Genomic DNA, 13,108 nt, shown 5'->3' with positions numbered 1-13,108 from the left:
CCAGTAGGCATGGCCAGGGACGTTACGTGTCCATCACGGCTCACTGGGTTAATGTGGTGGATGCAGGGTCCACAGGGGACAGCAATATTGGGACAGTTCTGCCTAGGCCACAGTCTAGGAAACAGTTGGCTGTAGGCGTTCACCCCCCCTCCTCCTCCTCGTCCTCCTGCAGAAGCGAGAGCTCGTCCACAGACCGCAGTCGCACGAGCACTCCATCCGCAGCTGCCACTGTTGCACACGAGGTGTGCCATTATGGGACACCTAGTGGCAAGCGTCAGCAGGCTGTATTGGCAATGAAGTGTTTGGGCGACAACAGACACACCACGGAAGTTCTGTCCGAGTTCTTGCAGAAAGAAACTCAGTCATGGCTGGGCACTGTACATCTTGAGGCAGGCAAGGTAGTGAGTGATAACGGAAGGAATTTTATGGCTGCCATAGTCCTTTCACAACTGAAACACATTCCTTGCCTGGCTCACACCTTAAACCTGGTGGTGCAGTGCTTCCTGAAAAGTTATCCGGGGTTACCCGACCTGCTCCTCCAAGTGCGCAGACTTTGCTCGCATATCCGCCGTTCGCCCGTGCACTCCAGCCGTATGCAGAACCATCAGCGGTCTTTGAACCTTCCCCAGCATCGCCTAATCATCGACGTTGCAACAAGGTGGAACTCCACACTGCACATGCTTCAGAGACTGTGCGAACAGAGGCGTGCTGTTATGTATTTGTGGGAGGATACACATACACGGGCAGGCAGTTGGATGGCAGACATGGAGTTGTCAGGTGTGCAGTGGTCGAAGGTACAAGACCTGTGTCAAGTCCTTCAGTGTTTTGAGGAATGCACACGGCTGGTTAGTGCAGACAACGCCATAATAAGCATGACCATCCCCCTAATGCGTCTGCTGATGCAAAGTTTGACGCACATAAAGGAGCAAGCGTCTGCAGCCGAGGAAGAGGGAAGCCTTGATGACAGTCAGCCATTGTCTGGTCAGGGCAGTCTACAGGACGAGGTAGCGGGCGATGAGGAGGAGGACGAGGGGGATGATGGGGATGAGTATTTTTTGAATGAGGAAGCTTCTCCGGGGCCAATAGCAACTGGTGGCGTTGCAAGGTTGGGTTCTGTTTTTTTTAGGGAGACAAGTGACGTAGATTTGCCTGAAACTGCCCCTCAACCCAGAACAACCGCAGATTTGACAACTGGAACTTTGGCCCACATGGCGGATTATGCCTTACGTATCCTCAAAAGGGACCCACGCATTATTAAAATGATGAGCGATGACGATTACTGGTTGGCCTGCCTCCTTGATCCTCGCTATAAAGGCAAATTGCAAAATATCATGCCACATGAGAACTTCGAACAAATATTAGCAACCAAATAAGCAACTCTTGTAGACCGTTTGATTCAGGCATTCCCAGCACACAGCGCCGGTGATGGTTCTCACATGAGCTGCAGGGGGCAACAGGGCAGAGGTGTTAGAGTTGCACAAATCAGAAGTGGCGTTGGACAGAGGGGTTTTCTGACCAGGTTGTGGAGTGATTTCGCAATGACCGCAGACAGGACAGGTACTGCAGCATCAATTCAGAGTGACAGGAGACAACATTTGTCCAGCATGGTTACTAACTATTTTTCATCCCTTATCGATGTTCTCCCTCAACCGTCATTCCCATTTGATTACTGGGCATCCAAAATAGACACCCGGCCTGAATTGGCAGAATATGCATTGCAGGAGCTTGCTTGCCCAGCAGCTAGTGTGCTATCAGAAAGAGTATTCAGTGCTGCTGGTTCAATATTGACTGAAAAATGGACTCGGCTGGCTACCCAAAATGTTGATGATCTAACCTTCATTAAAATGAACCACTCATGGATTTCAAATTATTTTGCCCCACCTTTCCTGGCTGACACCTAGCTTTCCTATAAAAAGGTCTTGCTTGTGGACTCGTCTTACTGACTGTTCCTATTTCTTAATTTGCAGCAGCTGTTTGTCCAGCATACAACATGTTGACACCTCCCTAAATGGGCTAACTCCCCCCACGGGCCGTGGTCGCGCCACTTGGCGCAAGCACCCGTGAGAGTGCCATTTGTCTGAAGAGGTGGGTGTGCCCGCATTTGGTCAACGGCACTGCAACTGGGTCCCTCATAGTACAATAAAGTGTCTCTGGCGGTGGTGGTGCTCACCCAACGTCAGACACACCGTTGTAACATGAGGGGCCCTGGGCCTGTACCGCCAGCCACAAGAGAGTTCCCCCCCAGCTCAAACAGTGCTCTACCACTTGCAAAATTATCTCTCACAGCTCCACCAATGTTTAGTCTATGCGCTGACATCCTTCAATGCCTGGCACTGACAATACCAATTTGTTGACATGTATGATGCTCGTTAAAATAGTCAGGGTCAGTGTCCTATATTGACACCAGTAAATACTTAGCACCAAATTACTATGTTTGAAACTCAGCAGAGGAGCCCACCCCTGTACATAAGTATGCCACCCTTTTGTTTTTTGGTTTTGTTGTTTTGCGAGACATTAACATCTATTTATTTTTGGGGAGTACTAACTGTGTCAGACACTCCTTCCAATCGTCCTCCGCTGACCACACCAATGCTGCCTGTGTACCTCTGCAAGATAATTGAAACTGCTTTGAGCCTAATTTTTTTATTTTAGGCCTACTAAGTGTTTGCGGTCCCTCCTTCCAATTGTCCAGCGCTGACCACACCAATGCTGCTTGTGTACCTCTGCAAGATAATTCAAACTGCTTTGAGCCTAATTTTTTTTAATTTTAGGCCTACTAAGTGTCTGCGGTCCCTCCTTCCAATTGTCCACCGCTGACCACACCAATGCTGCCTGTGTACCTCTGCAAGATAATTCAAACTGCTTTGAGCCTAATTTTTTTATTTTTAGGCCTACTAAGTGTCTGCGGTCCCTCCTTCCAATTGTCCTCCGCTGACCACACCAATGCTGCCTGTGTACCTCTGCAAGATAATTCTAACTGCCTTGAGCCTAATTTTTTTATTTCAGGCCTACTAAGTCTGTCTGCGGTCCCTCCTTCCATTTGTCCTCCGCTGAGCACACCAATGCCGACCGTGTACCCATGTAACTTTTTGTCATCCTGCAGTGAGCCTACTTTGTGGTGTAAGGTCTACTAGCAGTGTCTGTCTGCCCACTTAATACAGCTGTCCTCCTCTAAAAATAAAAAAAAGGCGGATTTTCAGCTTGTCAGAATTATAAAATTGCATTGGGGCCACAAGTTTCGTCGTGGTCTACAAACTGAGTCTTCCGCTCCAAGGTGTTCTCCAGGTTGCCTCTCCATAGCTTCTATCTCCTAGCTCTCTTTAAGTAGTTGTTGAAACAACACTGCATTAGGCCTACAAGTTGGGTCTGGGTTGTAGAGACGGTGTCTGCCGCTCCAAGGTGTTCTCCAGGTTGCCTCTCCATAGCTTCTATCTTCTAGCTCTCGTTAAGTAGTTGTTGAAACAACACTGCATTAGGCCTACAAGTTGGGTCTGGGTCATAGAGACGGTGTCTGCCGTTCTAAGGTGTTCTCCAGGTTGCCTCTCCATAGCTTCTATCTTCTAGCTCTCATTAAGTAGTTGTTGAAACAACACTGCATTAGGCCTACAAGTTGGGTCTGGGTCGTAGAGACGGTGTCTGCCGCTCCAAGGTGTTCTCCAGGTTGCCTCTCCATAGCTTCTATCTTCTAGCTCTCGTTAAGTAGTTGTTGAAACAACACTGCATTAGGCCTACAAGTTGGGTCTGGGTTGTAGAGACGGTGTCTGCCGCTCCAAGGTGTTCTCCAGGTTGCCACATAATCGAAGCTGCATAGAGCCTATTTTGTTATTTTAGGCCTACTAAGTCTTTCTGCGGTCCCTCCTTCCAATTGTCCTTCACTGAGCACACCAATGCAGACCATGTACCCATGTAACCTTTTTTAAACCTGCGTCGAGCCAACTTTGTGGTGTAAGGCCTACTTGTAGTGTCTGGCTGCGCCACTCAATACAGCTGTCCTCTTTAAAAAAATGACCTGCAATTATCAGGTTTTCAGCCTATCAGAATTTTAAAACTGCAGTGGGCCTACTAGTTTGGTTGGGGCCTACTAACAGTGTCTGCCGCTCCAAGGTGTTCTCCTGGTTGCCTTTCCTGAGCTTCTATCTTCAGGCTCTTGTTAAATAGTTGTTAAATGGACCAACTGCATTTGGCCTACTAGTTGGGTTGGGGCCTACTAACAGTGTCTGCCGCTCCTTGCTGTACTCCTGGTTTCCTGTCCTGAACTTCCATTTTCAGGCTCTCGTTAAGTTGTTGTTAATGTTAGACTGCATTTGGCCTACTAGTTGGGTTGGGGCCTACTATCGGTGTCTGCCTCTCCTTGCTGTTCTCCTCCACTGAACAAAGCTGTGCCGCCTGTTTACTACTGTTGCCAATTTTGAACTGCATTTAGACTACTTACTGATTTGGGCCTACTCTCTGGGTCAGCCTCTCATTACAGTTGTCCTCCACTGAACAAAGCAATGCCCCCTGGTTAGTCCTGTTACCAATTTTGAACTGCATTTAGCCCACTTTATTCTTTGGGCCTATATCTGTGTTTCCTCCTCATCCTGCCCATTGCCCAGCCAGTGATAGATGAGTCTGCTGGTACATTGACCCATAACGCAACATTCCCCGTGCACGCTACACAGCAAGATTGTGACCCTGCTGAAAGTCAGGTTCCCCTTCCCGCATACCATACCACCTTGCACGGGGACAAAGAGGAAGGTGCAGATGAAAGTGCAGGTTCCTTCATCAGGTGGGGGGAGGAATACTCGTTGGCGATGTCACTGGCACAGGGCCCCTCATAGTACACAAAAGTGCCGCTGCCGGTGGGAGGCGCCCCCGCCGTGCAAACACACCGCCGTACTTTGAGGGGCCCTGTGCCATTGCCAATGCCAACGAGTGGGCCCCCCCTGCTTGCTCAGGATCACAGCACTTGCAAAGTTGAAATACTTACCTCTCCCTGCTCCACTGCCGTGACGTGGTCCAGATTTCCTGGGCCCACTAAATACTTGAACCAGCCCTACCCCCCACAACTTTAGCCAAATGACCGCCAATTTCCAATGCCTTACTATTATTATAAGGTAAATTTAGATTGACAAGCTTCAGGAACAAGAATGTATGTTTTTTGCCATTAAAATGGGCACTGTACATGTTTTCCTGGCCTCCACTCACTGCCGATTATGCTCCCCCATTGACTTGCATTGGGTTTTGTGTTTCGGTCGATCCCCGACTTTTCGCGATAATCGGCCGATTCCACTCGACTCGACTTTTGAGATAGTCGGGTTTCACGAAACCTGACTCGACCCTAAAAAACTAAAAGTCGCTCAACCCTACTTGCTAGGACAAAAGGTTAGCCTTTTGTCCTGCGGATTACCCTTCTACAGGGTAAGAACTGTTATTGCCAAGTATATTCCAGCACATAAGTGTGATTAATTTACTAGGTACGGGCACTACATGTGTCTGTGGTCATTTTTTTATGGAATATATATATACCTGGATGTACGGTATATACTCTAAGGAGTGAGCAGGTTGACGGCCTACACAACAGTTGGCAATTGGTTTTATTACAATGTGTAGCGTGTCATCGTGATTATCTATTGCTGCATGTATTTTTGGTTGGCTGCATTCCTGTAGTTAGGGCTAGTCCTTTATTATCACCCAAGCGCGGTATCATTTGGTATATGCACTGATTGTTACAGAAGTGGCACATTCTCTGGGGATACCAGCAGCTGGGGGATTCCACAGTCTATTCCCACTCATCTAGTGGGCACTAGTGGTGAGCGCCAGTGTTATTTGTATATTTATAGAGTGAATAACTCACTACGTGGTGAAGATGTCAGACATCTGCTGCTAACCCGTGAAGCATACTGGATTTATTACCTTGGCACCAGATTCCCAGATGGACTGAATAGACGTAATGAAATCATGTTTCATTATCAATGGATGTTTGTTTTTTTATTGTACACATTTCTCTGTATTTGCATTTGTATTTTAATTGTTTTTTCATTGTTTGTTCTTAGGTATTTGTGAAAGGACCTTACATGTCATGTGATTTCAAGCCAAAGACTGATTGGTTTAGCTCATATTTAAATATCGGGTAATTTGTAGTGAGTAGCAGCTTTGATAAAGATCGCTTTTTGCGATCGAAACACGTGTCTTGCTGTCCCTGTGTGCATTCATGGTGCGATCTTGGAACATGTCTATTGTCATGTTTTAATCATTGGAATAAAATTTTGAAGATTTTAATCTAAGGAGCTGGAACAAAGACCTTTTTTTTCTCATTTTCAGGGATACCGTCATTTCTGTCCAGGCCTATTTCATGAGTTTTATTTTTTTTAATTCTGTGGAAGCATGGTTGAAAAGCAATGTCTGACTTTCATTTGTTCATTTTCATCGATTTTTGATTTATTATTACTTTTGTCAGATTCAAGTTATTTCTGTGACAATTTTTCTGTTATTAAACGAGTGGTACCAACAATTTTGAACACGTGTGTATAATGTCACAACCCCCTATATACCGTATATATTCGAGTATAAGCCGAGGCACTTAATTTTGCCATGAAAAACTGGGTAAAATTATTGACTTCAGTATAAGCCGGTTATGCATTGTCCCCTCATCTCTGTCCTGGTATGCATGGCTCCCCTGTCCTGGTATGCATGGCTCCCCTGTCCTGGTATTGCCTTTCTTTTGGGGAGGGTGATGCCATGCTCGGAAGCGACAAGGATCCCTCTACCAGGTAGCACATACAGTACATGCAACATGTTCTGATTCCAGGCCAGAAGGGGTTAGCTCTAGACCCGGTTTCAGGGGAACTTCCTTATTGATATTCTGGCTTGGAGAAGGAGTTAGGCTGGTTTCACATTTGCAGTTGTGTCTGCAGCATTTCGGCTGCATTCGTCCGCATATGTCGTGTTTTCCTATCTTTAATGTTGTGGATGCAAGCACATGTGTTTGTATGCTTTTGGTCGCGTTTTATTACGCACGCGTCAATTTAGCTTGTGCGGCTGGGCGCGGCTAACGCAACATGTTGCAATTTTGGTGGCGGCAATTTGCCACCGGCAAACGCATGCGGATGCTTGCGGAAGGAATGCATCGAAACAATGAATTACAGTCTATGGGAACGCAGGTGTACGCAAGTACACGCGTTCGCTCGCGTTTTCATACGCATGTGTTTCTCCAGAGTAAACATGTCTAGACACTGATTAGCCACCCCTACACAAAGATAGATAAAAAGAATGTGTGAGCACTGGCAGTACACTACTCTACAGACTTCGAAGCAGGCTGACCTGAAGCAAGGACTTGGAAGCAGACTGAAACCTCTTCAGGAGAATCACAACTTTGGATAATGTGAGTATAAAAGCGAATGTCTGTCTGTCCTTTTTTCTATCTTTAGTATGTACTAAATTATGTCTATTTATTCTTGCAGCATTCATAAAGTCTTCTTCCTCGTCTTCTGAGGAGCGCCTTGGCCCTGAATGTGCAGGACAGGAAAGTGAAGTGAGTACATTCCCTACTGATTAGTAAGTATTCTCTGTCACATATACACATGTGGTCATTTTTTCTTTCTCATCAGAGCAGTTCTTCCACTGCAGCGGAGGCAGAGCAGGAGTAGCAGGTACACATTCGGGTGGCAAGACAGCGTGTAAGTATACCTGACCCTTTTTTTTCATGACTATACTATTCTTGCCTGTTTTTATTTCACTTTGCTTCTATCTTCCTTTTTTGTCTTGACTACTATTAATTTCTTTACTTTAACTTATTCTTTCCTGTTTTCTGTATCTCTTATTTTCTTTCTTTTTCTTATCTTTACAATATTAATGTCTTTCTTTCTTTTCTAGATTCCAGAACGGGATGAAGACTTCATCGACAATGACCTACTAATTTCTCTCGTCGAGGAGCGAGTCCCGTTGTGGGACACCCGGGTTCAGTAGTACTCGGACAAGTGGTCATTCGGCAGCTGTGGAATGAGGTGGCCCGGACGATGATGGATGGCTGGGATGCCACGCCACAGGTTCAAAAGGAATTTTGTAAGTATTTAAATGTTATGTGATGCGCCATTCACATTGGCCTGGATCACACAACTGTGTGTGATGTGATAAACTCCTCCGAGTTTCTCACATCACACACAGTTGTGTGATCACGACCGAAAATTTGTTATTGTTTTTCCAGTGAACAAAGTCAGAACCCGTTGGCGTTTGATGAAGGATCGCTTCAACAAAGACCTTCGTCTGGAGAGCCAGGTTCGCAGTGGTGCTGCAGCAAGGATCAGAAGTACAAATATCATTGCATGCTTGCGTTTTTGAGACCGGTTCCTGCCAAGAGAACGTAAGTATTTTTGTGTTGTATTGTATTGTGTTGTATTCCCTAATCTGTTTTTTTCTAGTCCACAGGAGATGTGCTTTTACTATTGTAAATTTTTGGCACTAATGTTTTTCTTTTATTTTCACAGAACCTGGAGCAGCACCCTCACACCTGGATCTGGAGCGGTCCTTCATCGAACAGCCACGGACCCGTCCCAGCCATCCAGCAATGCATCAGCAAGTGGGCCTGCAACACAGACTGGAGACCAGGAAGCTGGTCCATCAGGTGTTCCCCTGTCCAAGTCCTCTGCCTCTTTTTTGGCGGGCTCTTCCCGCCAGCGGCAGAAGGCCTCAGACAGGTCACTCATGCCCAAGTTTCTTCACTAGAGCTCGGTCTTCCAGAATGGCTTAAAGGTGCTGAGAGATAGACTGGAAAGTGGTCTGACTCATTAACACACTTTTCCATGTTGTCAACCAGCGCCTTAACCATCTGGAAGGGGACCTCCAGAGACCAGCGCATCATTTCTTCAATCATATTGAACATGGCATGTCAGAACACCTTGCTCCTGATCTCCAGCTCAATGTCATGCAGGCCTACAATGCTGCTTACATGCAGGCAATGCAGCAGACTCGGTACATGCAGCAGTCAGTGGAGGTATTTCCACCTGTGCCAACACTAACACACTTGACCTCAATACCGAGTTCTGCTGCATACCACTGCACGGCCACCACCATTCCAAGCCCTGATGGACACCACTACAGCGCACCCGCTATGCAGAGTGCTGCTGCACAGTCCACCACACCATGCCGAGTGCTGCTTCTGCTTGGTCCTCCTCCACCACCAGCGACATGCCGCTGCAAGCGGACCCTGGCAGGCCATCCACCAGAGCCATGCTGCAGCAGCAACAAACTTATCCTGCCAGGCCGTCCACCCACACGATGCCACAGCAGCAGCAGCAACCGGATACTGCCAGGCCGTCCACCCACACAATACACCGGGGAGGAAGAAAAAAAAACAGAGGACTCTCGCACTCCCTCCCCCTTCACCGCAAAATGTGTCTGTGATTTCCGGTTTGTCTCTCCCTTCCAGTTAGTCTGTCCCTTCCCATGCCTCCACTACCATCCCTGACCCCACTACTTTCGTCGCCCCTTCCCCTGTAACCCCTTCGTCTCATCTCAACACACCCCAGTTCCGTCACATTTCCCCAAGTTGCTGTAGTTAATGTAATTTTTTATTTTAATAAATGTGATTTTTTTTGCCCCTACTACTGTTTGGTTCTTTGTGTTCCGCTGCCGGCAACACACCATGCGCCGACTAACACACTGCGCTGTACCCTTTGTGTTTTTGCCACCTCATATTTCTAGGACTGACACAAATTGAACACTGCAGCTTTGCTTCTTGCGTCTGTCATGGAGCTATGAGTTGTAAAAAACAAATATGAATTTCATTTTACTAGCATCTCTTCAGTCTGCGTAATGTATTGGATGCAGAATGAAGAGACGATGGAGGTAATACAAGGCATATCTATACTCGCCTGGCCAGGTGTCAGAAATAATTAATTCAGGATGCAAAAAAACCCAGCATCCTGATTAACTATTTCTGACACCTGGCCTGGTGAGTATAGATATGCCTTGTATTACCTCCATTGTCTCTTCATTCTGCGTCCAATAGATGCTGCAGACTTAAGAGACGCTGGATCGAATCAGAAGTCGCCTACCATAGCACTGACATCATAAGTGGATTTGAGTTGATTAAAAACAGAGGGCACTCGGTACAGGTTTCAAAACAGGTTTTTTAGTTACACAAAACATTACAGGAACCTTAATATTACAAGTACATACAAAAAAACACAACAGAACATTTTATTAAACCATTTCATCTTGCCATGCCACACGTCCGATATCAGAAACCAAGTAGGCAGCAAATTGGTCCCTCATTTGGGCAACTTCTACTGTTGACCGCAGAGGGTGATGATGGTAATATGGCATGGGGTTTGAAACTGGTTCATCGAGTTCAATGTTGGATCGCTCTTTAGCCATTATGAAGTTATGCAGAACCACACAGGCTTTGACAACCTCATCGACTGTCTCCATTTTTAGATTACTGGCTGTTCCAAGAATGCGCCATTTTGAAACTAGATTCCCAAAGGTACACTCAACAGTTCTTCGTGCCCTGCTCAGTCTGTAGTTAAAAAATTTTTGGGTGTGGTTCAAATCCCGAATCGAGTATGGTTTCATTAGGTTTTCACACATCTGGAAGGCCTCATCCCCAACCATAACAAATGGCATTGGCGGGCCTTCAGTGTTGGGAAGAGGTCGTTGCAGGGGGAAATTAAAATGTTTTGCATACAAGCGTTGGCCCATATCCAAGTTTTTAAAAGTCTGGGAGTCATTGCGACAGCCAAAAGCTCCAATGTCCATGGCGATAAAGCGACAGTCAGCATCTGCAATCGCCAGAACCAGTTCAGTCCGGTTTGGTAATCAGAATGTGTATTCCATCCACTGCGCCCATACAGTTGGGGAAATTACACACTCGCCAGAATTTTTCTGAAATTTCTAGCCACATTTCCGCCCTGGATAGGGGGATAAATTCTTCCCAGAGAACATTCCACAAAGCACGGCAGGTGTCCGCAACTATTCCAGACAAGGTGGAAATTCCTAGCCGGTACTGAAAATGGAGCGATAATAAGCTCTCTCCCGTAGCCAGGAATCTGCCAAACAAAGAAATAAAAAAGTTAAGAACAATAATATTTATGATGGGGTTTTGCAAAACACATAAAGGAAAAAACAAATAATGCATGGCAGAACAATAATAATTATGACAGGCGTCTGTTGTGAAATATTACGTACCTTAATGTGACCAGGAGACGTTCCTCAGTAGGAATCACTCTATGGAGCTGGTGTCCTGTCTCCTGATGGCTCCTTGGACACGACCAAGCAAATCCCGGAAGGTCTCTTGAGACATCCTGGTATATTATTATTTATTTATATAGCACCATTAATTCCATGGTGCTGTACATGAGAAAGGGGTTACATACAAGGTTATAGATATAATTTAAAGTACACAAATTTACAATGACAGACTGGTACAGAGGGGAGAGGACCCAGTCCTTGCGGACTTACATTCTACGTGATACTGGGCAAGAGACAGAAGGGCAGAGGTGCGGTGGCTCTGGTGGCGGTGAGGCGGCAGCTCCGGTGGCTGGTGAGGCGACAGCTCGGGTGGTTGAGGCGGCAGATCGGGTGGTAATTGCAGGCTATAAGCTTTCCTGAAGAGATGGGTTTTCAGGTTCCGTCTGAAGGATCCGAGGGTGGTGGATAATCGGATGTCTTGAGGCGTGGAATTCCAGAGGATGGGGGATATTCGGGAGAAATCTTGGAGGCGGTTGTGTGAGGAACGAATAAGTGTTGAGGAGAGTAGGAGGTCTTAGGAGGATCGAAGATTACGTGAGGGGAGATATTGGGAGATTAGTTCAGAGATATAGGGAAAGGAGAGGTTGTGGATGGCTTTGTAGATCAGTGTTAGTAGCTTGAACTGCATTCGTTGAGAAATTGGGAGCCAGTGGAGGGATTTGCAGAGGGGAGAAGCAGAGGTGTACCGAGGAGAAAGGTGGATTAGCCAGGCAGCAGAGTTGAGGACAGACTGGAGTGGTGCAAGGGAGTTAGCGGGGAGGCCAGAGGAGGGTGTTGCAGTAATCGAGGCTGGAGATGATGATGGCATGCACAAGAGTTTTAGTAGATTGTGGGGTGAGGAAGGGATGGATTCTGGCAATATTTTTGAGTCGGAGGCAACAGGAGGTGGCAAGAGTTTGGACGTGCGGATTGAAGGACAGGGCAGAGTCGAGTTACCCCGAAACAGCGGATTTGAGGTGCGGGAGAGAGCGTGATGCCGTTTACCATAATAGATAGATCAGGTAGTGGGGTACGCGAGATGGGAGAAAGATGATGAGTTCGGTTTTGTCTACATTGAGTTTTAGGAAGCGAGAGTTGAAGAAGCAAGATATGGCTGATAGACACTCCGGGATTCTGGACAGCAGAGAGGTGACATCTGGGCCAGAGAGGTAGATTTTAGTGTCGTCCGCACAGATGGTACTGGAAGCCATGGGACTTTATGAGTTGTCCTAGGCCAAGGTTATAGATGGAAAAAAGTAGGGGCCCTAGGACAGAGCCTTGAGGGACTCCAACAGAGAGAGGGCGGGATGAGGAGGTAATGTGGGAGTGGGAAACGCTAAATGTGTGGTCGGAAAGGGATGAGGCAATCCAGGACAGGGCAAGGCCTTTGATGCCAAGGGAAGGAAGAATCTGTAGCAGTAGGCAGTGGTCGACTGTGTTGAAAGCAGAGGACAGGTCGAGAAGGAGGAGGATGGAGAACTGTCTGTTAGCTTTGGCTGTAAGTCATTAGTAATTTGGTCAGAGCAGTTTCGGTGGATTGGTGGGGTCGGAAGCCAGATTGGAGGTTGTCAAGGAGTTAGATGAGAGGTGGGAGGAAAGTTGAGAATGGACATGCTGCTCAAGGAGTTTAGAAGGAAATGGGAGCAGTGATATGGGGCGATAGCTGGGCATAGCAGTTGGGTCAAGGTTAGCTTTTTTTGAGGATGGGTGCGATGGTGGCATGCTTGAAGGCAGAGGGGAAGGTACCAGAAGATAACGATAGGTTGAAGAGATGGGTTAGGGCTGGAATGAGCATGTTAGTGAGGCTGGGGAGGGATGGGGTCAAGTGCACAGGTGGTGAGGTGTGATTTGGAAAGGAGGTAAGTTCTTCAGTGATGTTGGAGAGGGAAGTTATTAGGGA

The sequence above is a fragment of the Ranitomeya imitator genome, chromosome 2 (assembly GCF_032444005.1).
Source record: "Ranitomeya imitator isolate aRanImi1 chromosome 2, aRanImi1.pri, whole genome shotgun sequence".
NCBI classification, from domain to species: domain Eukaryota; kingdom Metazoa; phylum Chordata; class Amphibia; order Anura; family Dendrobatidae; genus Ranitomeya; species Ranitomeya imitator.
The sequence above is the reverse complement of the archived record's forward strand: the minus strand, read 5'-3'. Positions refer to the sequence as shown.